This window comes from Pogonomyrmex barbatus, unplaced genomic scaffold, assembly GCF_055798465.1.
Source record: "Pogonomyrmex barbatus isolate J1 unplaced genomic scaffold, ASM5579846v1 scaffold21, whole genome shotgun sequence".
In the NCBI taxonomy this organism is placed as follows: domain Eukaryota; kingdom Metazoa; phylum Arthropoda; class Insecta; order Hymenoptera; family Formicidae; genus Pogonomyrmex; species Pogonomyrmex barbatus.
In genome coordinates this window covers 729,567-755,289 of record NW_028297118.1, presented here as the reverse complement: position 1 = coordinate 755,289, position 25,723 = coordinate 729,567, and the positions used below count along the sequence as shown (strand labels likewise).

At 43.6% G+C, this 25,723-nt stretch overlaps 3 long non-coding RNA genes across 4 annotated transcripts; 1 reads left to right on the top strand and 2 right to left on the bottom strand.

Moving 5' to 3' along the window:
• Window positions 1-3,255: 3,255 nt before the first annotated feature.
• Window positions 3,256-9,030, bottom strand: LOC148936474 (uncharacterized). Its single transcript, XR_016139482.1, has 5 exons — window positions 8,571-9,030; window positions 8,384-8,490; window positions 7,915-8,173; window positions 6,723-6,836; window positions 3,256-6,479 (listed from the first exon to the last, which is right to left on the bottom strand). It is a non-coding gene; the product is annotated as an uncharacterized LOC148936474 (long non-coding RNA).
• A 7,824-nt stretch (window positions 9,031-16,854) lies between these two features.
• On the top strand, window positions 16,855-18,111 carry LOC148936473 (uncharacterized). The gene is made up of 2 exons (XR_016139504.1): window positions 16,855-17,399; window positions 17,523-18,111. It is a non-coding gene; the product is annotated as an uncharacterized LOC148936473 (long non-coding RNA).
• A 150-nt stretch (window positions 18,112-18,261) lies between these two features.
• LOC148936472 (uncharacterized) lies at window positions 18,262-23,951 on the bottom strand. 2 transcript variants are annotated; one of them, XR_016139503.1, is made up of 5 exons: window positions 23,835-23,951; window positions 23,647-23,753; window positions 23,177-23,436; window positions 22,043-22,109; window positions 18,262-21,753 (listed from the first exon to the last, which is right to left on the bottom strand). It is a non-coding gene; the product is annotated as an uncharacterized LOC148936472 (long non-coding RNA). The 2 variants fall into 2 exon arrangements; XR_016139502.1 differs by lacking the exon at window positions 18,262-21,753 and having other exon boundaries at window positions 21,801-22,109.
• Between the last annotated feature and the right edge of the window lie 1,772 nt (window positions 23,952-25,723).

The window sequence follows — 25,723 nt, the reverse complement described above, 5'->3', positions numbered from 1 at the left end:
ATCCCAAGACCGTCTCTGGCGATCCTGATAGGACCGACTCTAATACTCTCCAGGGAGCAGCATCCAGACGCCGAGATCTGCTGTCTAATCTCGTCCGCCGTGACCGAGTCATCAAATCCCGTGAGTCTTAAGTCTGCATTTCTGTTTGGTCTATTGATCCTGACTCTTGGATCATCTATTACATTTCTCATCTTTTCAACAAGTGCATCGGCCTTCTTGTGTGAATCAGTACCTCTCAACTCCAAGAGCACTCCACCCGAAAGGGCACGTCTGACCCTAGTGTCTAGACCCTCAAGCTCCTGATGTGGGATATTCTCTCTAGTTTTACCAAGAATCGAAGCGTATGACGGGCCACCATCCTCCACTATTATAGATACAGCCGCCGTATTGGGAGAAAACGCCTTCGGCTTGGCTCTTCTAGGAGCCGCCTGACGTGGAGTACGCTGTTGGACTGGGTAATTTTCTTTTACTCTATCATTTGGCTCATTCCCTCTCCCGAAATCCGCATCCGATACGCCATTACCCGGCCTTCTTCTTTTGCTTCTTCTAGGAACTTCCCACCTCTCCGAGTCCCTTCCCCCTATATCAGAGGAAGATGCCGGCGCATTGTCCGCCAGTGACATTTTCAGACTTGATCCCAGGTGCCTTTCCACTCTTTCACGCCGAATCTCCGGGATATCAGATCTACTCAGTGTCCTATCTTTCGCCAATTCAACCGTATCATCCAACATCAGCGACCTCATCGCTTCCGTAAAGCGGACAAGTAATTCATTCGCTATTCTCCGTTTTTCCTTTCTACTGTTATCTGTTTTATTAACATATCTATCGTTATTCTCAATGTAACCAGTATTCTTTGTTCTAGTTGTCTCCCGTACCGCCGCGAAAGGGCGACTACTCATCCCTTCGTTCGAGCGAAGTTTGGTAACGGCGGAGTACGTTGGACGATCCACAGGGTTGCTATCAGAAGAAGGCCTCTTGCTGTTAAGTTTATCCGTAAGTACTTTTACAGACTGTCTAAGCATCCTATTTTCCTCCTTTAATTTATTAATTTCTTCTTTGAGCTCCTGATAGTGAACTCCCTGTATAACATCCTTGTTTCTAGCCTCTTTCCTGGAGATAATGTCCTCGATTACTCCTTTCGCCGACCAAAGGTTGACTTTCATCACCTTACTGACCGGGCCCTGCAAAGAGATAGATTTCCTCCTACAGTTCTCCACTTCACTAAGCCATTCCACGACCTGATTTCCGGCGTCAGCTACGCTAAGGAATTTTATCATGTTCCTTCTATCATCAATTTCCAATTTCTGTCCTATGGTTAAGCGATCTTTCTCTTTGTTTTTAGGCGAAGAGCCCAATCTTCTTTTCTTCGGTCTACCAGCCGAGTAGGCAGGACTCTCACCAAAGTTGGCGGAGGATTCCATGCCCGCGTATGAATATGAGACAAAGCTAACGTCATCGTCTGACTCAATTAAGCTGATCACATCGTCGGTTTGTCCGTCAGTATCCTTACTGCATCCTGGTAAGTTACCAATTTCTCTATCCTTACTACGGAGACTACTTTCCATAGGATAGTCAACATACTCCTGTGACCTATCTACATTCGCAATTCCAGGATCCGGGAATCTGGCCGAATCCAGCTCCACGTTGCTAGAGGTCTCCTTGGGATAGGAGTCACCCCTGCCAAATCTCTGATCATTAATCTGACCAGGTACTTCATCACCTACCTGCCCTACGCCAATTAACGAAAGCCTACTGGAGGCAGGGACTCGACCTCCAGCGCCACGACCCTCCTGCCTTCCCACTGCAGGAGGGGTCCCGTTGCGCGATGACGACCGCACGGAGAGCGGGTTCTCCCCACGAGGCCGCCCCACTACCATCCGAGAGGCAGCGGGGGGTGAATTATCAATCAATTTACTCATTGTCCATAATTTTGATTGATTTTTTGACAGGAGTTATCCTCTCCTGTCCCGCCATTGTTGTGTTGAGATGGGAAGTTTCAACACAGTCGTCAACAAAAAGACTATCCAGATACACAGAGTACAGCGCACAATTGATTTGTTCGCAGGAGTAACCGTCTCCTGTCCCGCCAATGTTGCATGGAGGTGGGAAATCTCCATACAGTCGTTCAAAAAGATATCCGTCCAGTAGAAGAGAAGAAATTCAGGTGAGAGACTTCTGGTGATGTTTGAATCACATTGCTCACTCTTGGCTATATTAGTTCTTCTTTGCTGCTATTATAATACCAGTTTGTTATGTATAAACTGTATTTACACATTTTCTCAACAGATATAGACCAGCTGAGATGACATCTATTCACTGCTATTCCCTCATGATGCAGTGGCATGACGTATCCCAAGAGATCAGATTCAGATAAATATCGGTATGGATTACTCACATCTCAGAGCCATATCGCTGGAAGAGAGCGAGCCTGAATTACTCAGGACTTCAACGACTGGATGAGATGTATATTCAGCAGTGCATTGTAAGTTAACGTATACGTTTTTATTCTATAAACAGGTCTCAGACCACGCTGCTATTAGTAAAGACTATACGGACTTCCAGACCAGCACATAAAGTTCCAAATCTTACTTAAATCTTCAACTCTTAATGTTTCCAGTCATGTTGTATATACATAAATAATAATAAATAGTTAAAATAATACACTAAAGATAAGAAAATAGTGAGCAGCTTAACACAACGCTATTATAATTAATATTAAAAGAAAGATAGAAACAATCTAACAAGAATGAAATATAAAAAATTATAATAATAATTAAATAAACATCAGAGAACACATGAACAAACAAATCATGTAATGCTCCTATGAAGGAGAAAATTATAATAATAATATATCGAGATCAATAAATCAGCAACGCTCAGAAGGATAATTAATAATAAAATAGATAAATAATAATAGTCAATAACTGTTTATAATTTAACAGCCAAACATGTATCTAACGAGTAAAAACTATATAAATAAATAAAAAATTAAATATTCACTAAAACATTAACGCTATAAATTAAATCAACATGACTTATGGAAACAGAAATGCCAAATTAAGAATCATAGAGTAAACACACTTCTCATAAATAGAGAAACACTATCAAGAGATATTATACTCTCAATAAGTGAGTACAGTGGTAACTTCACTTAATTATATTTAGTAAGTGTATAAACAAAGTACACTCTTATAGCTATTACTGGTCTGATAGAATCAGTATCATAGGCTAAAGATTCATCTTTGTAGACAGTCATTACTCAGTACAAGTTTTTACTCAGGTACAAAATATAATGTTAAACTTATTTGTTTCAGCAACATTCATCGAGGGAGAGACCCATATACCAGTGGCAACGAGTTACGTCTCGATTTCATTATAAAAGATTTAATTGCAAATGTAATTAAACAAAGTATTGAGTTTGTAATACTTGGTCATAATAAAGACAAATCAAAATAATAAATTCTTGCATTATTTAACATAAAAACATATATATGCGGATGGATTATATAGGTAATAAACAATAGCGACACATAGTGAGCCATCTTTACGTTTTAGGAGCGAATTTATTCTAGCTCGAAAAACTGCCATGAACATCAGGGCCATAATAAGAGGTCGATGGATGCACAAAAGATTGCAAAATACAATCATTGTATAATGCATCCCGTTCTCATACAAAATTCAACGTAGCCAGTACAAACTAATATGTTAATTAATATAAGATAGTAAGTAAATAAGTACGTAAGTAAATAGACAAAATAATAGTATTAATAATGAGGCACAAGAGGGTAGCATGAATCTTGCAGTACAAGTAAATAATCTGGTTACTTAAAATTATTCTATCAGATAATATATATTAATGCAAATAAAAATAAAAATCCTAACTGTACATGAATATGAATGCAAAAACAACTTATCTATTTATAAATCAAGGAATATCAAATTTAAAACCGCAGAGTTGGTATATATCTTAATTGAGTAGAAAGCTGCTGCCAAGAGGCATGATACTTACAAGATATGATATCATAGTAATTACGTTAAATTATACTTAATAAATTTGAAGACAAAATACATTCTCCCTGCCATTTCCAAGCTAACAAACATAATATCGAAGACAAAAGGTTTGCTCCTGCAAGCGACAACAATGGAGTGCATGTGCATGTCTCAATTACATAATATAATATTAATCTCATTTATTTCAGCAATATTCGTTAAAAAGAAATCTATATGTAGTGGCCAACAGACTGTATCCAAAAATATTGCAAGGAATCCAAGTTGTGAATATAATAATCAATAATGAAACAATATTTATAATGCTTAAATAGTAAAAAACAAATCTAAATAATATATTCTTAAATCATTTCAACACAAAGATTTTACATATGAAAATAAACTAAGATAGTTAGTAGACAATGACTGTGTGTAAGAAGTTATCTCTATACTTTAAGAAAAAAAAAAAAGCTTTATTCCATTTAAAAAGACTTAAAAGAACATCAAAATTACAATAAGAGATTAATAATAAATGAGAAATTGCAAAAGGTATACGTCGCAACACACACCCTGCTCTCACTGAAACAGTAAGGCAATCAAATCGAGCAGCCACAACACCAAGACGCGCCATGTTTAGTATACCAGCACGCAAATATGCAAGTAAAATAGAAGACAATACCGCACTTGCAAGAACAAAGTGATCATATGATGTAATATAAATCTTAAGATACAGAATTATCCCGACTAATTGAGAAATTTCGTTATAAATAAATGAAATTAAAGCAACTGAAGTTAGTAGATTAAACTGCGCACATATGTAAATGCATAAAAGCTTAACAGTACAAATCAACGCAGTTAAGACGTATTACTTATCCTATCTTATTCTATGATTATATTTCCGATATTTATTCGCCCCATTATAAAAAATTCGTCAAAGTTGTATTAAGTTTCTTCAGTACCAGTACAGCAGGATAAGCAGAAACATTAAATAATTCACGCTGTGCCTCTAACATTTCAATAATGAAAGAAAAATTTGATAACATCAGACGATAATGAATTCAATTATGAGTATCATCTTTTTCCAAAAATAGTTCATGTAGCGCATAAGTTAAATGTCAAGTTCCAGATAAGAATATAGCATATGCAATGTTAAACGTAATCCTTACAATTCATCTAAAATGTTTGAGTGTAGTAAGCCTAACTAAAGTTTGTTTCTAATTAACAGGTGTAATCTGCTTAGACTAACTATAAAAACTTAATCTATATTTACAATGATATAGCTAATAGTAGTGAATATTACAGGAGCTCGACACTAATGGCTCGTATCTAAATTATGCTACAGCTTCAGAGGCACATTCACCTCCTTCAAGGAGGGAGGCAGACATCAATCAGAATTAATTACAAGTTTTTTCTCAAAGTATATCAAGGTATATTAATTACCAAAACAGAGGCATCGCGACAGGCCAAAATCATATAGAAGTTTATAATCTTAGACAAACTTAGCCTGAACAAATCTTACGGAGTTAAAGAGGCTACATTCCCTCCCGCAAAAAAAAAAAATCACTAAAGCTCTCTAAAATAATGCAGAGCCAAAATAACTAGAGTGACAAAAAATCGAAAGAAAGTCAAAAGAATCGGCAAACAATATAACTCAAAATAACACATACAAATGAATATAAAGATTTCATAAAATTTTTATGAAATGCGCAGCGGAGACTTTTCACAAGATTAAAATAATGATAATAAAAACGTAGTACTTGACAACAAATATCACTCAATCAGAGTGGCGTGACAACACGAAATGTAACGCGATGCAACTCCATCCAAGTTTCTATATTCAATATGCTCTAGTCCAGTATGACTATATCGCCTCCGAGACAACTGAATGAACCAGCAAGCTAGGATTAGTGCTATTTTAACACGAATATCCCCCGCGGCGTACAGTGTTTACGAAATCAATCCATTAAATAAACCAAATTCGTTAAATAAAAATAAAAACACAATGCGTCGATCAGTTCATCAAAATATGTAACGTAGATTAAAGTTAAAATAATATTATAACTGAAAATAGAATAAATATAAGATTGTTTGAATACAAAGGATTGATTATTTATATAATACTAAAGACTTAACGTTAAGCTATAGTGACTAATTGTTTATACTAATAGAGAACTGACAAAAAATATAACGTGATTCGAGCGCAGAAAGTTAATTAAACGAGTGTGTACGGAAGACGGATTCTTGAGTTGAACTTCAGGAGTGAGTCGAGCTTGCGTTGCCACGCATAAAGGTCAAATTGCAATATGCCAATATCAGCAACCAAGAGATGAACAAATCGTATGCTTGAGTGATAAGTCTCCCAACACAGCCCACACATGTGCTCAAGCACCGAGATATAGTATCTTAGAGTCGGCAAGAGCGCCAACAGAGGATCCTTGATAGGTTTCCAAATTACATAAGGCTCAATGGGCGTACAGAACGCTGATTCACTTCTAGAAAGTAGAATAGTATATGTTTATGAATATAAAACACACATATAATTCCCATCACAGATGAGAAATAACATTGATAAGGATGAGCCGCTTTTATGGGCTAACATCCTGACATATAATCACGACACATATATAGCAATTAGTAATTATAAGTATGTAAACATATTATATTTGAAAGTAATAAAGGTACTGTCACTGGTAATGATAGCAAGTAAGATAAGTATATAATATAAGAATATTTACCTTGTAACTAAACAAATTGTCAGTGATAAGAGACATAAGGGTATGAAAACCTCAATTATTGTATCATCGAAAGACAATGACAACACAGTACAAGGGTTACAGGACAGCATCACACTGCAAAAAATTTACGTCTTTATATATAAACTTAATTATAATATACTTATTAGCTAGATCGATATATATATATATGCTTGAGAATTGCAAATGTATTATAAAATTAAAAGAAAAGTATGTCGAGTACCAACAGGTTATGAACGAACCATGTTGCCAACCTAAACGTAACAGGGGGCACAAAGTGTGCACCACGTGTACTAAACTAACCGGGAGGTGGCTCCCTCACACTCAACTTAAGTTATGGAATATATAATTATTAAATAACAAAAATTTATTAAAGACAGAATTAGAAACTTATAAGATGAGCTGAGAAATACGTAACGTAAATGTAAAAATATATAAAAGATAAAAATTATATGTCATATACTACAATGTGATGCGATAACGAACACGAGACATAAAGTACGGCACAGATTGCAAATAATATAAATCTTTAGATTAATCAATAATTTCGCAAGTCAATCAATAATAAGATAGTTAAGTTAGAAGACTAAATATACATAAAGAGATATAGTAAATATAGTAACTGAATAAAGACAGTATCATTAAAAGAGAGAATAATCATATAAAGCTTGCGAACTTACGATAAAATATAGTGAATCAACGTGGCAGAATAGTATTACAGTTACATTCAATATTTTCAATAAATGTATCAATAAAGACAAATAAACATATTCATATCAATATAACGAAGCAGTGAGAGTGCGTATAATTCATAAGAGTTTATCAATTTTATGCAACTGGCAAACTTTATCATGTTAACCATCTGAAATGCTAATGGTATGTAACGACACTATAGTTTAACATATACATGGCAAATCTGAATTATCGTATAACAGAATAATAACTGAAACTAATTGCTAAAGAGTGGCATATCTTCGGATTCGAAATTACAAATACTTTAGATCTTTCATAAATAATGAGATAAAGAACAAAAACAGCCACATGACATAGATTAAAATAAAATAAAATAAATCAGTAAATTATAAGTTAGACAATAATTTATGTTGAGCACTCCACTGCCAGATAAAAGTACAAAATAAAATAAAATAAATTAATAATTTATTCAAAAACATACCATTAATATGTAGGGAATACTTTCCAAAGATTGTTTTAACCTTATATTTAGTTTCATCCAGTCGTTCCGTAATTTCCATAATATATCCTCATCAAAGCGGAAGAATGATCTCCAGGAAGTGAGAGCACAAAGAAAGTTCCAGATTTCAAACTAATTCGGCACACCGCACTTAATTTCGATATATTTTTCCAAAAGATTAAATAATCCGATTGCTTTACAAATTTACCGAGCAACAAACTCCGCGTGGAGTATGACATGGCTGCAATGACACACTTTAATAACACTGAGTATGAAAGGAAATACTGATGACGCAACAGTTACACGCAGTGACCGCCGTTTAGCCATCTTGCCAGAACAATGAATAAGACGGCGAATGACGGCCATTTTGAGCACATGCCACGTACGACATACCTTTTAATTATTGCATCATCCTTTTAATACATTAATTAAAAACAAATACGGTACTTACAGTGACTATACAACATTATTAGAATAAGTAGTTAGTAATTATGACGATTATTAACAGATTTACAGGGAAGAACGTCACAGGGGAGCCTGCCGTGACTGCGATGATCCCTAAAACGGGAGATCTTTCGTCTAAGTACGATTAATGCGAAATAATATGCAATTAATATAATTAATCATGCAAATTATACCTTATTCTACAGCAAAAAGTACCAGGAATCCAATGGATAGGGTTACATATACGAAGAATCACTTCAAAAACTTATTACAAGTACAAGAAGCGGAGCACGAGATAGACACGTCTTACCCTCACCGCAGCCACGAGCAGAACCCCACCTAACCTAACCTAACCTAACCTAACCTAACCTAACTTTTTTTTTTGTTGAGCGGGGAAAAATGCATTACGCACCCCCCCCGGAGATTCCCGAACTCCGGGGGGAGTGTGGGACTCGGTGGTGCCGCCATGCTGCGGTCACCCCATACCCACTAAAAAACCCCGCTGTCTCCTTCTCAGGGCCTAAGTTGGGGGGGTCCACGAAACACCAGTGGCACACTTCATGGACCCCGCCAGCCCCCGCCCAGCCACAAGGCCAGGCCCGACGCTCGGGATTTTTCTTCCCTCGCGGTGGGGAGAAGTCTCGAGGCGGGACTCGAGACTCCTCCCCTCGCCCGGACCGGGGAGGTGAGCAGCGGCGACCAAAGGCCCCCACCGCCCCCAATCCCCCGGACCGGGCCCCTCCCGTCCCAGCGGGAGGCGGCAAAGCCGCCCCTCACCAGGACCAAAGCGTCCCCAGGGGGAGGTGACTAGGGCCGACCGTGGTCAGCCCCAGCCCCAGTCCCCCCCGCGGGACGCCCGCGACGCCGGAAGAGAGGGACCCCCGCTTACGCAGGGGAACCCCCCGTCCCGGCCAAGGCCACCCTCGCGGCCCCATGCATGCATGGGAGCACGATCGGGGGCGGGGAGCGACGACGGGCCCCAACAGGCCACTAACTACGCCGCCCACCTTCCCCCTGAGTGGCCGCCATCCCTTTGGGGGGGAGGAGGGGCGAGGTCACTCGACCTCCATCGCCCCCCACCCCCCCCAACACTCCCACAGGAGATTCCCCGCGGGGGGCAATGGCCCTCTTGCCAGGGCCTTCATCCCGACCGCCGCCAGGGGCCGGCCTCTTCTTCGTGGCCCCTACGCCCCCAGCGGCGCCAGTGCCGCACCCCCCCGGGTCCCTAGGGGGACCAGGGGGGGCCGGCGGGGGGAGCATTTCCCCCCCCGTCGCAACTCGTCCATTCGCCCTCGCCACCAGGCGACGGGCACATCGGGCGGATCCCATTCGGTGGTCCGCCCGAAGCCCCCCGTCAAGACAAAGGGGGCACGCGACCGCCCCCTCACATCTCGCGGCGCGGTGGCCCGGCCGGCACATCGGTAACACCGGTCCGACCGGTCCACCGCGCCCGTGCACTGGAGTTTGGCATGGCCAAACTCCAGGCACCTCCAACATTGCATGGGGCGGGCCGCCAGCGGCTCCACTCTAGCCGCGGCCCACCCCACCCTTACAGCTCCGGCAGTCACCACCCTCCGGGCAGCGGCCACCGGGCATCTCACCCATGCGGTACGTCTGCCGGAGGGCGCGGTCCAGATATTCCCGACCCGCACCTCCCCCGGCAGACACCCGCCCTCCCGTGCCACCGCGGTGGCCACCTCGTCCGGCGTGGCCGACGGATCCATCCCGCCAACGCGGATCTCCGCGCTTTTGGCGGGACAGGCGACGACCACCCCGGTGCCACGGAGGAGTTCGCCCATTTTTCGGGCAAGCTCCCCCGCCCTCTCTTCGCATTGGTCACCGGTGATCTCCAAAAGGAGGCCCCCGGTGACCGCCCTCCTCGGCCTCACCGACGCGATGCCAAGGGCCGCAAGGTCAATCTCGCTCCTCGCCCTCGACATCGCCCCGGTGAGGGCAACAGCCCCATCACCCCCCACGGCGGTCAGCACCACGGCCGCCGTATTCGGGGGGCGACCGAGCCGCGCCACCCCCGTCTTTTTTTGTGTCGCTCTCCCCGCGACACTATTTCCTCCCCTGTTCACTGCAGAAGGAGGAGGCAACACTCCCCTCCCCCGGCCATCCCTCCCTCCCGCCGCCTGAGCGTATGTTCGCCCGGCGACGAGAGGGGCACCCGTCTTCTTGGACGAGCCCCCTCCACCCCCAGTGCCGGGGGTCCCCCAGGGAATCCCCAGGAGGGCCCCCAGCTCCTCTCTTATGAGGTCCCGGAGCCCCCCCGCATCATGCGGAAGGGGTCCCCGAACCCCACTCTTACCCCTCGTTTCACCCCCCACCGCGCCAGACGCGAATCTGGGGGCAGAGGAGGGGACGCCCTCAGGCGCCCCCCCGCCCTTTCTTCCTCACTCTCTTCCCACCAATGGTGGGTTCCCTTCCCAACGAAGGAGGGGGCCCAGAGACGCCCGCTTTTGGCGGTCCCGAGTCCCCGAGTCCCCCCTCCGTCTGCACATAAGCGTGCACAAACTTCCCCGCCTCCGTCTGCACACAAGCGTGCGCAGATTCCTTCCCCTCCCCTCTGCGTTCCCCTAATTGTTCCCTCAGAAGGGCATTCTCCCGTGCAAGAGCGTCAGCCTGCAGCTTCAGCTTTCTATTCGTCTCGCACTCTTCCCGATATTTCTCCTCCCATTCGGCTCGCGACACGTAGTATCTCAACATCAGCTCATCAGAGCTGACGCGGAGAGTCAAGAAACACTCGCGCACGATTTCCTCTCACTCTTCGAAAGGCATTGTATCCGGCGGCTCCGAGCGCGCCAGTGCCTCCGCTTTCAGCATCGTGGCTCGCACTCCCCCTGCGAGTTCCCCAATCGGCACGTGTTCTAGATATTTGAAATCTACCATACCGTCTCGCGTTGTTGCGAACGTATATTTGTCCGTCTCATCCGTAGTTGCAAACATGTTTTAGTTCGACTATATCCCAGTCCCACTGCTCTAATTCGAATTCAGTGGGACGCCCGGTATCGGGATGTACGGCTGTCCAAGACCCGTAAGGGCAGAACATACCTATCTCGGTGTTGTTGCTTCTATCCCGTTTTCCTTTTTGTTCCCACTTCTTGAGAAATGGGAACTTCCTCTTTTTAAAAGGATTGAATCTTATTGGTTCTCTCCTGCCCTCCTCCGTCTGTGCGGAGGAATCGGAGTGTTGCGGCACTCCAACGGCACCCTCGGAGGTAGCCATTAGGCTAGCGGAGCCCCCCGGAGACTCCGCTGCCCGCCCGTCGTTCGATAACGACGTGGGGGAGGCCGGGACCCTACCTCCCCTGGCACGCCGGGCCCTGGGGTTCCGAAGCCCCTGGGCCGGTAAATTCTTCTTCATATTAGACATAATCCCCATATAAACGCCTTGGTGTCGGGGTTGGCTCCCCGGGGATTTTTCTCGAGGGCACCTCCTCTATCCGGTTTTCCGGCTCCGGCAACCGACCATACACACACACACTCACACTCGGGAATGTGCAATGCGGTCCCCAGGGGACCGCTTCCCTCACTGGTGCCACCGAGCCCCGACCCCGGATTACCTCCGAGCGGCCTCGACGGCACCCGGACTACGGGCCCCGCCTCAGAAATGTCTGAGCGGCCCCGCAGCCCGAGATCCCCCCGTGGGCGGAGCACCGCCCCCCCATGGTTTGTGTCAAGCCGCGCCGCCGGGAGCACCCAACGACGCGGCGACACGCCTGCGGGAACACCCGCGTCGTTGCGGATAGGGAGCAGACCTCCCCCTATCGGCGCCGCACCGCCGGGCGTTTGAAGTCAGGGTCGCCGCATCCCCTACCGGCCCATTGGGTGTGGATCTCCCGAGGGAGATCCGACACCCTACTGGGGGACCGGACCCAGAGTCGGTGTGCCCTTAGACCCTGACCCCTCGCACCCGGGCTTTCCCGGGGTTGGACCCCGGTACTGCCAGCAGGTGGTCATAGGGACAGGGAGCTCCCCCACCACGTCAAGGTGGCACACCAGGAGGGAGTGCACCCAGAAGGGGTCGATAATCTCCACCAAGTGTGGAGACCCATCCATTAGTCCCCCCGCTACGTCTCGTCGTTGGGGGGTTTCCCTCTGATATGTTGATGCGGTACTCCCTAGTTCACTGTCCTAGGGAGTCCGCCTCCGCGCGCCACATCCGATTGTTTTATAGTGGGGTGATGCGGAACCCCCACTAGACGGGCGCCTGTGTTGGCGTCAGGGCCAGGTCCCCCAGCTGGTCCCCCGAAGGGCACGCCCTCCGACGAGAAAGGAGGGGGGCAGGACTATTGCGGAGGGGTGTGCCGCCCCGGCAGCCTGCTACCAGCCGGAAAGAGTCCGACCCATCTACCGGTCAGGCCACGCCATTTTCGCCAGAGACGCTGCCACCGAATGTGGCGAACCTCTGGCCCCGGCCCGCTCTCCGTTTATTCCCCCGTTCCGGCCCATGGGCCAGAACGGACGAACCCTAGGGGGAGGCGGACCCCTGTTTTGGTAGGAGGTGACGTTCGGGATCCGGCCCTAAGTCACCCACCACCCTACCCGTGTCCCTGCCGCCGAGTTTTTTATACGAGGGGGAGGCAGACCCCTGTTGGCGATGTGTGACATCATGGACCCGAGAGTCCAGTGTCTATTCACCGCCCCTACCCGTGTCCCTGCTTCCGAATTTTTATACGAGGGGAAAGCAGATTCCTGTTTGAGGATGTCGGGCTCCAGGATGCGAGCATCCCTTCGCCTCCCATCCCCCCTTCCCGAGGCCTGGAGTGTCCACGTGGACCGGCTCCAGGTGACCCGTCTCGGTGTTAATGATAACACCGAGACGAGTTTCCTACCCGGCCTCCCATTGTGGAGGTAAGCTGCCCTAACGACGGGATAGCGACCGTCCCAGGCGAGTACCGGCCTAGGGCCGCCCGCCCAAGGAGTCGCATCCCGATGCCCCACCGGTAGGGGCAGGCCCTGCTTTCAGATTCGGGAGTCGAGGTGTATCCCACCGCCAACTCCCTCCTCCGTCCGCTGGCCCGTCCGGGAGAGGGATGATCCTCTACGCCCAGGCGGACGCGCTCGCGTCCTCGCGTTGGCCCCTTCGGAGCAGACGTCAGCCAAGCCCGGTCGCGCCGACAGCTTAAGGGTATCTGCCCCCGGCCTACTCTTCCGGGCCTACACCCGGAATTTCGCACCGTGACCGCGACGCCCGTAGCGAGACCGACCGCCCGTCCAGAGCCTAGACCAACGTGCCGGTGCACGAGGTCTAACCGGAAGCCAAAGCCCCGTCAGCCGCCGAGGGGGTATCTCGACGTTACCGACTCTCACCACGTGGAGGTGGGGTTGGCACATGGACCGGTGTCCTTCTGAGAGTCAGAGTCAGTCAACCTAACCTAACCTAACCTTTTTTTTTTGTTTAAAGAGGAGGAATCTTCACAAGACCCCCACCTGACGACTGGTGGGGAGTGTGGGATTCGAGTGGGTGGCACGTCGGACGAAAAGCCACCCAGCCTCGCCTACCCACTAAACCTCCTCTATACACTCAACGACCGTGGCGGGGGAGGGTCCTGGAACGTTGACGGAACAACTCATCACGAACCCTCCCCCTGGTCTTGGCCCCGAAGGGCAACACACTCGATCGTCATCTCAAGACACACACAAATATATACTCAGTCTTATCGATCAATCAATCATCCAACAAAACACACATACGCCCCTCCAATGGGAGGATTCAGCTGAGTGAGGAACAAGGACAACGACACTCCTCGTGTGTCTCCAAAGGGGGAGAATATCCCGCCCGGGTTAGGCCTAATACGAGTCGTTATACCTGAAGTAATAAGAACACACCCTCGAATCATTAGCCGGAGAACCAAGGCAGCCCCCCCTTTACGAACACACCAGGTGTGTTCGTAAGCTACAAATTTACTAGTGAGCATGAAACATTGAGAAAACCGAGAAAAGCCACAAAAGCCAGATCGAGGGCTCCAAATTTAACAAGGCACATACACATGAAATTTGTTCAATTCTTTCTTTCTTGGCCGCCTCTTAATTCGCTTTTTCTCAAACGAACATTACTTACCCCGCAAAAAAAGAATTTCCCTCAATAGTCCTACCATCTGCCTCCCTCCTTAACTCCTCCAAGCTATGAGAGAGAGTCACAGTCTCCGCATTCTCTTCCCTCCTCCTCCGATAAATACGCGCAAAACGCTCCACTCTAAATTTAGAGGGAAGAATCCATGTCAATGATTCTATACACGAAATGGGCATATAACCACGCCATCTATCAGTATTCCGGCTCGCAAAGAGAATTAATAATTCTAAGATGGCAACAACATGAGTCTCTACCTCGATAACCATATTATATATTAAGTCCTGTATTGTCGAGCATCTAAGATTAATTTAAATAATTATCATTTTGCGAACTCAATGTCCATATTGTTAGTATCGTTCGGATTGTTCAGTGTATCATTCCCGCATGTGCTATTGTCCCGACTGGAAGATTTCCCCTGCGTTGATTGGGACCCGTTGAGCGATCTATCCCTTAAGTTGTGAAGAGGACCGGGTAACACTGGCGGGCACTCCTCACTACCAGCCCTATGTCCGTCAGGTAGGCCCCTCTCACTGCACACAGGACAGTGCGGACGACACTTCCATCTATTTAGCTTATGCGTAGGATCTCCGCAGATGAAGCACGAGCCAGATCTTGCTGGGACAACGATGTCTCGTGTGTTCTCTGGCGAAACATTTATAGCATCTAACAGGCCTGGTCGGGAACAGGTCCACTCTAACGGCCCTGACCCATCCCAGCTTCATACTACCGATATCAGAAAGTTTCAACGCAGACTGCAATGGGCATTGCACCCAGACGATTCCGAGACCGTCTCTGGCGATCCTGATAGGACCGACTCTAACGCTCTCCGGGGGACAGCAGCCAGACGCAGAGATCTGCTGTCTAATCTCATCTGCCGTGACCGAATCATCAAATCCCGTGAGTCTTAAGTCTGCATTTCTATTTGGTCTATTGATCCTGACTCTTGGATCATCTATTACATTTCTCATCTTTTCAACGAGTGCGTCGGCCTTTTTGGATGAATCAGAACCTCTTAATTCCAGAAGAACTCCACCCGAGAGGGCACGTCTGACCCTGGTGTCTAGACCCTCAAGCTCCTGATGTGGGATATTCTCTCTAGCTTTACCAAGTATGGAAGCGTATGACGGGCCACCATCCTCCACGACTATCGATACAGCCGCCGTATTGGGAGAGAACGCCTTCGGCTTGGCTCTCCTGGGAGCCGCCTGACGTGGAGTACGCTGTTGGACTGGGTAATTGTCTTTTACTCTATCATTTTGCTCATTCCCTCTCCCGAAATCCGCATCCGATACGCCATTACCCGATCTTCTTCTTTTGCTTCTTCTAGGAACTTCCCACCTCTCCGAGTCCCTTCCCCCTATATCAGAGGAAGATGCCGGCGTATTGTCCGCCAGTGACGGCTTCAGACGTGGTCTCAGGTGCCTTTCCACTCTTTCACGCCGAATCTCCGGGATATCAGATCTACTCAGTGCCCTATCTTTCGCTAATTCAACCGTATCATCCAACATCAACGATCTCATCGCTTCCGTAAAACGAACAAGTAGTTCATTCGCTATTCTCTGTTTTTCCTTTCTACTGTTAACTATCTTATTAACATTTCTATCGTTATTCTCAATGTAACTAGTATTCTTTGTTCTAGTTATCTCCCGTATCGCTGCGGAAGGACGACTGCTCATTCCTTCGTCCGAGCGAAGTCTGGCAACATCAGAGTAAGCTGGACGATCCACAGGATTGCTGTCAAAAGAGGACCTCTTGCTGTTGAGTTTGTCCGTAAGTACTTTTACAGACTGTCTAAGCGTCCTATTTTCCTCCTTTAATTTATTAATTTCTTCTTTGAGCTCCTGATAATGAACTCCTTGTATAGCATCCTTGTTTCTAGCCTCTTTCCTGGAGATAATGTCCTCGATTGCTCCTTTCGCCGACCAAAGGTTGACCTTCATCACCTTACTGACCGGACCCTGCAAAGAGCTAGATTTCCTCCTACAATTCTCCACTTCACTGAGCCATTCCACTACTTGATTTCCCGCATCGGCTACACTAAGAAATTTTATCATGTTCTTTCTATCCTCAATTTCCAATTTCTGTCCTATAGTTAAACGATCTTTCTCTTTATTTTTAGGCGAGGAGCCCAATCTTCTTTTCTTAGGCCTACCAGCCGAGTAGGCAGGACTCTCGCCAAAATTGGCTGAAGATTCCATGCCCGCGTATGAATATGAGACGAAACTTACATCATCATCCGACTCGATTAGACTGACCACGTCGTCGGTTTGTCCGTCTGTATCCTTACTGCATCCAGGTAAGTTGCCAATTTCTCTATCCTTACTACGGAGACTACTTTCCATAGGATAGTCAACATACTCTTGTGACCTATCTATATTCGCAATTCCAGGATCCGGGAATCTGGCCGAATCCAGTTCCACGTTGCTAGAGGTCTCCTTGGGATAGGAGTCACCCCTGCCAAATCTCTGATCGCTAAACTGACCAGATACATCAACACCTACCTGCCCTACGCCGATTGACGAAGACCTACTGGAGGCAGGGACTCGACCTCCAGCGCGACCCTCCTGCTTTCCCACTTCAGGAGGGGTCCCGTTGCGCGATGACGACCGCACGGAGAGCGGGTTCTCCCCACGAAGCCGCCCCACTACCATCCGAGAGGCAGCGGGGGGTGATTTCTCAATCATTTTACTCATTGTCCATAGTTTTTGATTGATTTTTTGACAGGAGTAATCCTCTCCTGTCCCGCCATTGTTGTGTTGAGATGGGAAGTTTCAACACAGTTGTCAACAAAAGGACTATCCAGTAGATACATAAAATACAGCACACAATTTGATTTGTTTGCAGAAGTAACCATCTCCTGTCCCGCCAATGTTGCATCGAGGGGGGAAGTCTCCATGCAGTCGTTAAAAAGAGATATCCATCCATTAAAAGAGAAGAAATTCAGGTAAGAGACTTCTGGTGATGTTAAAATCACATTACTCACTAATAGCTGTATTAGTCCTTCATTTGCTGCTATTATAATACTAGTTTATTATGTATAAACTATATTTACACATTTTCTTAACAGATATAGACCAACTGGGACGACAACTATCCACTGCTACTCCCTCATGATACAGTGGCATGCCGTATCCCAAGAGATCAGATTCGAATATTTTTATCGGTGTGGACTACGCACATCTCAGAGCCACATCGTTGGGAGAGAGCGAGTCTGTATTATTCAGGACTTCAACGACTGGATGAGGTGTATGTTCAGCAATACAATGTAAGTTAAAATATACATTCTTATTCTATAAACAGGTCTCAGACCTCACTACTATCAATAAAGACTATATGGACTTCTAGATCAGCACATAAAGTTCCAAATCGTATTTAATCTTCAACGCTTAATGTTTCCAGTCATGTTGTATATACATAAATAATAATAAATAATACACAGAGAGATAAAAAAATAATAAACAACTTAACGCTACATTACTATAATTAAAAATATAGAAACGATCAAACAAGAATAGAATATAAAGATTATAATAATATACAAATAAATGTCAGAGAATACATGAACGAACAAAAACATCTAACGCTCCTATAAAGGAGAAATTTATAAAAATATATCGAGATCAACAAATCAGCAACACTCAAAAGGATAATTTAATAATTAAATAGATAAATAACAAAAGTTAATAACTGTTTATAATTTAACAGCCATACATATCTAACAAATGATAACTATAAAAATAAAAAATTAAATATTCACAAAAAACATTAACACTATAACTCAACATGACTTATGGAAACACAAATGCCAAGTTAAAAATTATATAATTAATACATATCTCGAATAAATAGAGAAGCCACTACCAAGAGATATGATATTCTCAATAAGTAAGTACAATAGTAATCTCGTTTAATTACATTTAATAGGTGTGTAGACAAAGTACATTCTTATTGTTATAACTAGTCTAATAAAGCTAGTATCATAAATGAGTAATTCGTCTTCGTAAACAACCGTAACGCAATGCAGATTTTTACTTAAGTACAGAATATAATGTTAATCTTATTTGTTTCAGCAATATTCATCGAGGGAGAGACCTATATACCGTTGTCAACAAGCTTCGTCTCAGATTCATTACAAAGAATCTGATTGCGATTGTAATAAGCAAAGTAATTAATTTGTAATACTTAATTATAATAAAGACAAATCAAAATAATAAATTCTTACGTAATTTAGCACAAAACATACATATGCAGATGGGTTAACATACTTAATTGTCAATGGCAATGCATAATGAGCTATCTTTACACTTTAGAAGAAGATTTGTTCTAGTCCGAAAAACTGAAGTGAGTACCAGAACTACAATAATAAATTGATGGATGCACAAAAGATTGTAAAGTGTAATCATTGTGTAATACATCCTGTTCTCACTCATGTATTCAAATAGCCAATTCAGACTATTATATTAATTATATATATGTTAATAAGTAAATAAGTACATAAGTAAATAAACCATGAGTAGAGATAAGTACTGCGCTTATAGAAGCAAAAATAATAGTATTAATAATGAGGTACAAAAAGATACAGCATAAGTCTTGCAGTACAAGTAAATTAATCTGGCTAATTAAAATTGCGCTAACAGACAATACAAATTAATGCAAATAAAAATAATAATCCTAACTGTGCATATATATATATGCATGAAATAACTTATCTATTTATAAAACAAAAAATGCCAAATTTAAAACCGCAGAATTAATACATAACTCAATTGAGTAGAAAGGCCACTGCCAAGAGACATGATACTTACAAAATATAATACAATAGTAATTTCGTTAGATTATACTTTATAAATTGAAGACAAGGTACATTCTCCCTGCCATTTCTAAGCTAGCAAATATATTCCCGTAGACAAAAGGTTTGTTCTTACAAGCGACAGCAATAGAATACTTATGCTTAACTCAATCACATAATACAATATTAATCTCATTTATTTCAGCAACATTCGTCAGAAAGAAGTCTGTATGCAGTAAACAGCAAACCATATCCAAAAATATTGCAAGGGATCTGATTGTAAGTATGATAGTCAATATAATAATTCAATGTTTATGATACCTAAGTAATAAAGACAAATCAAAAAATAAAAATAATATGTTCTTAAATTATTTCAACACAGGATTATACATATGCGAATATATTAAAATGATTAATTGAAAGTGACTATATATGAAAAGCTATCCTTACGCTTTAAGAAAAGATTTGTTCTAGTTCATAAGACTTGAGTAAGTATCGAAATTATAATAAAGATTGATGGATGGATAAGAAATTGCAAAAGGCGATCGTCGTACACATCCTGCTCTCACTGAGACAATTAAAGCAATCAATTCGAGTGGCTACAATACCAAGACGCGCCATAATTAGTAAACATATACACAGATATGCAAGTAATAAATAAGAAATAATACTGCGCTTATAAGAACAAAATAATTATGTGATAGTATAAATCTTAAAATACAAATAAATTATCCAGACTGGTTAAGAAATTACGTTCTCAGATAAATCAAATTAAAGCAATTGAAGTTAATAATCTAAACTATACATATATATATATATATATATATATATATGCATAAAACAACTTAGACAGTACGAGTTAGCGCAATTAAGACATATTTCTTATCTTATCTTATTTTATGATTATAACATTTCTGAAAGTTATTCGCCCTAATATGAAATAATCGCCAAAGTTATATTAAATCCCGTCAATACCAGTACAGCAAGACAAGCTAAATCATTAAATAATTCACGCTGTGCCTCTAATATCTCAGCAATATAAGAGAGTTTAATAACATCAGACAACAATAATATTACTCTATGAATATCATATTTTTCCAAATAGCTCATATGACACACAAATTAAATATCGAATTCCAAGTGAAAAATATTGCATATACCGTGTTATACGTAATCCTTACAATTTAACTGATGTATTTGTGTGTAATAAGCCTAACTAAAGTTTGTTTCTAATTAACAGGTATAACCTGTTTAGGCTAAATATAAAAAAAATTAATCGGTTTGTACAACGATGATATAACTAATAGTAATATTATTTGTAAGAACTCAACTATGATAGCTCGTATATAAATTATATTACAGCTTCAGAGGCACAGTCACCCCTATCAAGGAGGGAGGCAGACGCCAGGCAGAATTACTATTAGGTTTTCTCAAAAGTATATCAATTAACGGAGCAGAGGCATCACAATAAGGCCAAATCATATAAAGTTTATCGACATAAATAAACTTGGCTTGATCAAGTCTTACGGTGTTAGTGCAGCCATGTTCCCTCCCACAAAAGAATTCACGAAAGATTCTCAGTATGAAGCAAAAACACAATAGTTGGAGTAACAAAGATCGGCAAAATCAAAAGAGTCGGCAAACAATATCACTCGAAATAACATACACAAATGAATATAAAGATTTCATTAAAGTTTTCATTACATATGCAGCAGAGACTTTTCTCAAGACTAATATCAAAATAATAAAGACTTAATACCTGACAACTAACACTAGCCGATCAAAGAGCGGCGTGGCAACACGTAATGTAATGTAATACAGTTCCATTCAAATCTCTATATTAAATATACTCTAGCTCGTTATGTCTATATCGCCTCCAGTATAACTGAATAAACTAATAAACTAAAACTTGCGCTATTTTAACACGAATGTCCTCCGTGGCGCGCAGTATTTAACAAAATCAATCCATTGAATAAACAAAAATGCATTAAATAAAAATAATACGCAATGCATCGATCAATTCATCGGTATATGTAGCGTTAATTAAAGTTAAAATAATATTAATACTAAAAATAAAATAATCATAAAACTATTTGGATACAAAAATCGATTATTTGCAAAGTACTAAAGACTTAAGGCTAAATTATGGTTATAGTGACTAATTGTTGAAACTAAGAAAGAATTTACGAAAGATATATAGTAATTCGAGCGCAGAAAATTAATTAAACAATAAAAGTGAATACGGAAGACGGAATCTTGAATTGAACGCCGAAAATGAGGCAGATCTTGCGTTACCACGCATAAAAAGTCAAATTGCAACACGCCAGTATCAGCTATCAAGTAGAGATCATATCGTATGCTTGAGTAAGAAGTCTCCCGACGCAGTCCATACGTGTGCTCAGGCACCGAAATATAATATCTTAGGGTTGATAAAAACGCCAACGGAAGATCCTTGGTAAGTTCTCAAATTACACAAGGCTCAATGGATATAAAGAACGCTGATTCACTTCTAAAAAGGAGAATAGTAAGTATTTATGAATATTAAACACACATATAATTCTCATCACAGATGAGAAGTAACATTGATAAGGATGGGCCGCTTTTATGGGCTAACATCCTAACATCTAATCACAACACATGTATGGCATTTAGTAATTATAAGTATAAAAACATATTATATTTGGAAGTGATAAAGATACTGTCACTGGTAATAGTAGCAAGTAAGATAAAGTGTATAAGATTATTTATCTTGTGACTAAACATATTGTCAATGTTAAGAAACATAGAGGCATAACAACCTCGATTATTATATCATCAAAAGAAGACAATGACAAAACAGTACGAGGATCACAGGACAGCATCACACTGCAAAAAATTCACACATTTATATTTAAACTTAATTAAATTATACTTATTATGACTAGGTCGATATATATAAATACTTGAAAATTACTAATGTATTAAGAAATTAAAAGAAAAGTATGTCGAGTACTGTCAGGTTATGATCGAACAATGTTGCCAACCTAAACATAACAGGGAGCACAAAGTGTGCACCACGTGTACTATACTATCCGGGAGGTGGCTCCCTCACACTCAACTTAAGTTATAGAATATATAATTATTAAAATAACAAAAGTTTATTAAATACAGGATTAAAAATTTATGAGATAAGTTGAGAAATACATAACGTACGTGTAAAAATATATAAAAAATTATATATCATATACTACAATGTGATGCGATAACGAACACGAGACATAAAGTACGGCACAGATTGCATATAAAATAAATCTTTAAATTAATCAATAATTTCGCAAGTCAGTCAATAATAAGATTGCTAAATTAGAAGACTTAAATATACATGAAGAGATATAGTTAGTATAATAACTGAATAAAGATAATGACATTAAAAGAAAAAAATAATCCTATAAAGCTTGCGAACTTACGATAAAATATAGTGAATCAGCATGGCAAAATAATATTACCGTTACATTCAATATTTTCAATAAGTGTTTCAATAGAACAAATAGACATATTCGTAACATTATAATAAAGCAGTAAGAGTGCGTATAATTCATAAGAGTTCATCAATTTTGCAACAGACAAATTTTTTCATATTACCATCTAAGATGCTAATAATATGTAACGACTCTACAATTTAACATATACATAGCAGATCTGAATTATCATATAACAAACTAATAAACAAAACTAATTGCTAAAGAATAGCATATCTTCAGATTCAAAATTGCAAATACTTAAGATCTTTCATAAATAATGAGAGAAAAGAACGAGAACAGCCACCTGGCATAGATTGAAATAAAATAAATCAGAAAATTATAAAGTAGATAATAGTTTATATTGAGCACTCCACTGCCAGATAGAAATACAAAATAAATTAATATAAATTAATAATTTGTTCAAAGACATACCACTAATGTGTAGGGAATACTTTCCACAGATTGTTTTAACCTTATATTTAGTTTCATCCAGACGTTCCATAATTTCCGCAGTATATCCTCATCAAAGCAGAAGAATGATCTCCAAGAAATGAGAGCACAGAGAAAGTTCCAGATTTCCAACCAATTTCGGCGCACCGCACTTAATTTCGATATATTCTTCCAAAAAATTAAGTAATCCGATTGTTTTAAAAAATTACCGAGCAACAAACTCCGCGTGGAGCATGAGATGGCTGCAATGACACACTTTAATGACACTGAGTATGAGAGAAAGTAATGATGACGCAACAATTACACGCTGTGGCCGCCGTTTAGCCATCTTGCCAGAACAATGAATAAGACGGCGAATGACGGCCATTTTGAACACATGCCACGTACGACATACCTTTTAAGTATTGCATCATCCTTTTTATACATTAATTAAAGACAAGTACAGTACTTACAGTGACTATACAACATTGTTAGAGAAATAGTTTTAGTAATTATGACAATTATTAACAGATTTACAGGAAAAACGTCACAGGGGAGCCTGCCGTGACTGCGATAGTCCCTGAAAACGGGAGATCTTACGTCTAAGTACGATTAATGTGAAATAATATACAATTAATAAAATTAATCATGCGAATTATACCTTACTTTACAGCAAAAAGTATCAGGAATCCAATGAATAGGGTAACATATACGAAAAATCACATCGAGAACTTATTACCAAGTACAAGGAGCGGAGCACGAAACGCACACGTCCTACCGTCACTGCAGCCACGAGCAGAACCTAACCTAACCTAACCTAACCTAACCTTTTTTTTCGGCAGATCTCTGACTAAGAGGGATGGCCGACACGGTGGGTTCCACGGTAACCCCATCCCCAGAGGGATGGGGCTCCGGGCGGGCGGGAACGCCCCGAACAGGGACGCAGCCCGGACCGCCGGTGGCGTGAGAGGACTTACGTCCCCTCACGTTGCAGGAGGGGCAGAAGGACGGATTTCTACAATCCGCCCGCACATGCCCCTCCTGCCCACAATTATGGCAGCAGAGGGCCAGGTCGCCACGACCCGGACACCTCTGCTGCATATGTCCCTGGGCCTGGCACCGGAAACATCGGAGTGGCCTGCCCTTGAGCAGGTCCACCCGAGCCGATGCCCAGCCCAGGACAATGCGACGCCCTCTCGCAACGCGAAGGGCCGCGGCTGCCGGACATTGGGCCCAAATAGTCCCAAGACCGGAGCCGCCGCTCACAAATCTCGGCTGACCGGTGCGGACGTCGGCGACCTCACAGCCACTCACCACCGCAATCCGGTCAGCCACCTCCTTAGCTGTCACGGATCGGTCAAACCCGCTAATGCGGAGGTCAAACCTCCGCACGGGCCGACCGATCCGGACAGCTGGGTCCTCCTTGAAGAGAGCCCCCATGCGAGACGCTAATTCGTCCGCAAGGGGGCCCGCACAGCACCGCCGGGGACCTCCATAAGGAAGGCCCCGACCCTCGAGCGCCGAGGACGGATACCGCCCGAGATGCCCACCTCCTCAAGGGAGACGGCATCCCTCGCACGGGCGATTACGTCCTCCAGCCGACGGTCCCCGGACCGAGATCGCGGCGGATCGGGGGATGCGTTTTCGGGCAGTGGAGAGCGCCATAACGCCCGCCCTCCGAACTCCCGTAGGTTGGGATGGTGGGGGGACAGGCGGGGAAGGAACTCTCCCCCCCCATCTCTCCTACCCCCTCACCACCCAGGGGGCGGAAGGGGAGGAGGCTTGACAGCCTTCGGGGCACGCGGAAGACCGGCCGAGGGAACAGGAGCCCCCGTCGGTACCGGCGCGGCCCCACCGCCCCCCTTTTTTGGCTGACGGGGGACAACGGACCGAGGCCCTAAGGCCTTAGGTCCACCCCCGCCAGCAGCTCCGGGCTTAAGAGTAAGTGGGATCGAGGTCCCACCAGCACCGTGCCGGGCCTTCTTCTTCCCCCCTTTTTGCCCTTAGAGGCAGGAGGGGGTGGAGGGAGAGGAGGAGGAGGAGGGGGCAAAACACCCCCAGCCGAAACCCTCCTGCTGCTGCATCTGACGACGATGGAGGACCAAGAGGCCGCACCGCCGCCAGTAATAGGCTCTGGGACGGGGAGCGAAGGCCCCACCACCGGAGAAACAACCATCTCCTCGGGGGGAGGGGGAGGGGGCGTCGAACCACCCCTAATGTCCCCCAAGGGACCACTCTCAATGTTCTCACCAGCTCCCCAAGAAGATGGAGGACGCTGGATGGGAACGGGGCTCTTCTTTTCGAGGGCCCCCACCCGAGCAGCCAGGCCCTGGAGAGCCTCGGTCATCCGATCTAACGTCCGGAGAACCTCGGTGTCCAGGGCCTGCTGCGGCGCCACAGGGGAGATGGGGCGGAAACCCCGAGTCTCCCCGCCGCGCGCCTCTTGGCCCAAAGGGGGACCAGACCCGGCTAACCGGGTGGCCACACCCCCGATGGAGCCCAGAGCTGGAGAGACGCTACTCAAATATTTATTTGCGCTTCGCGTCTTCT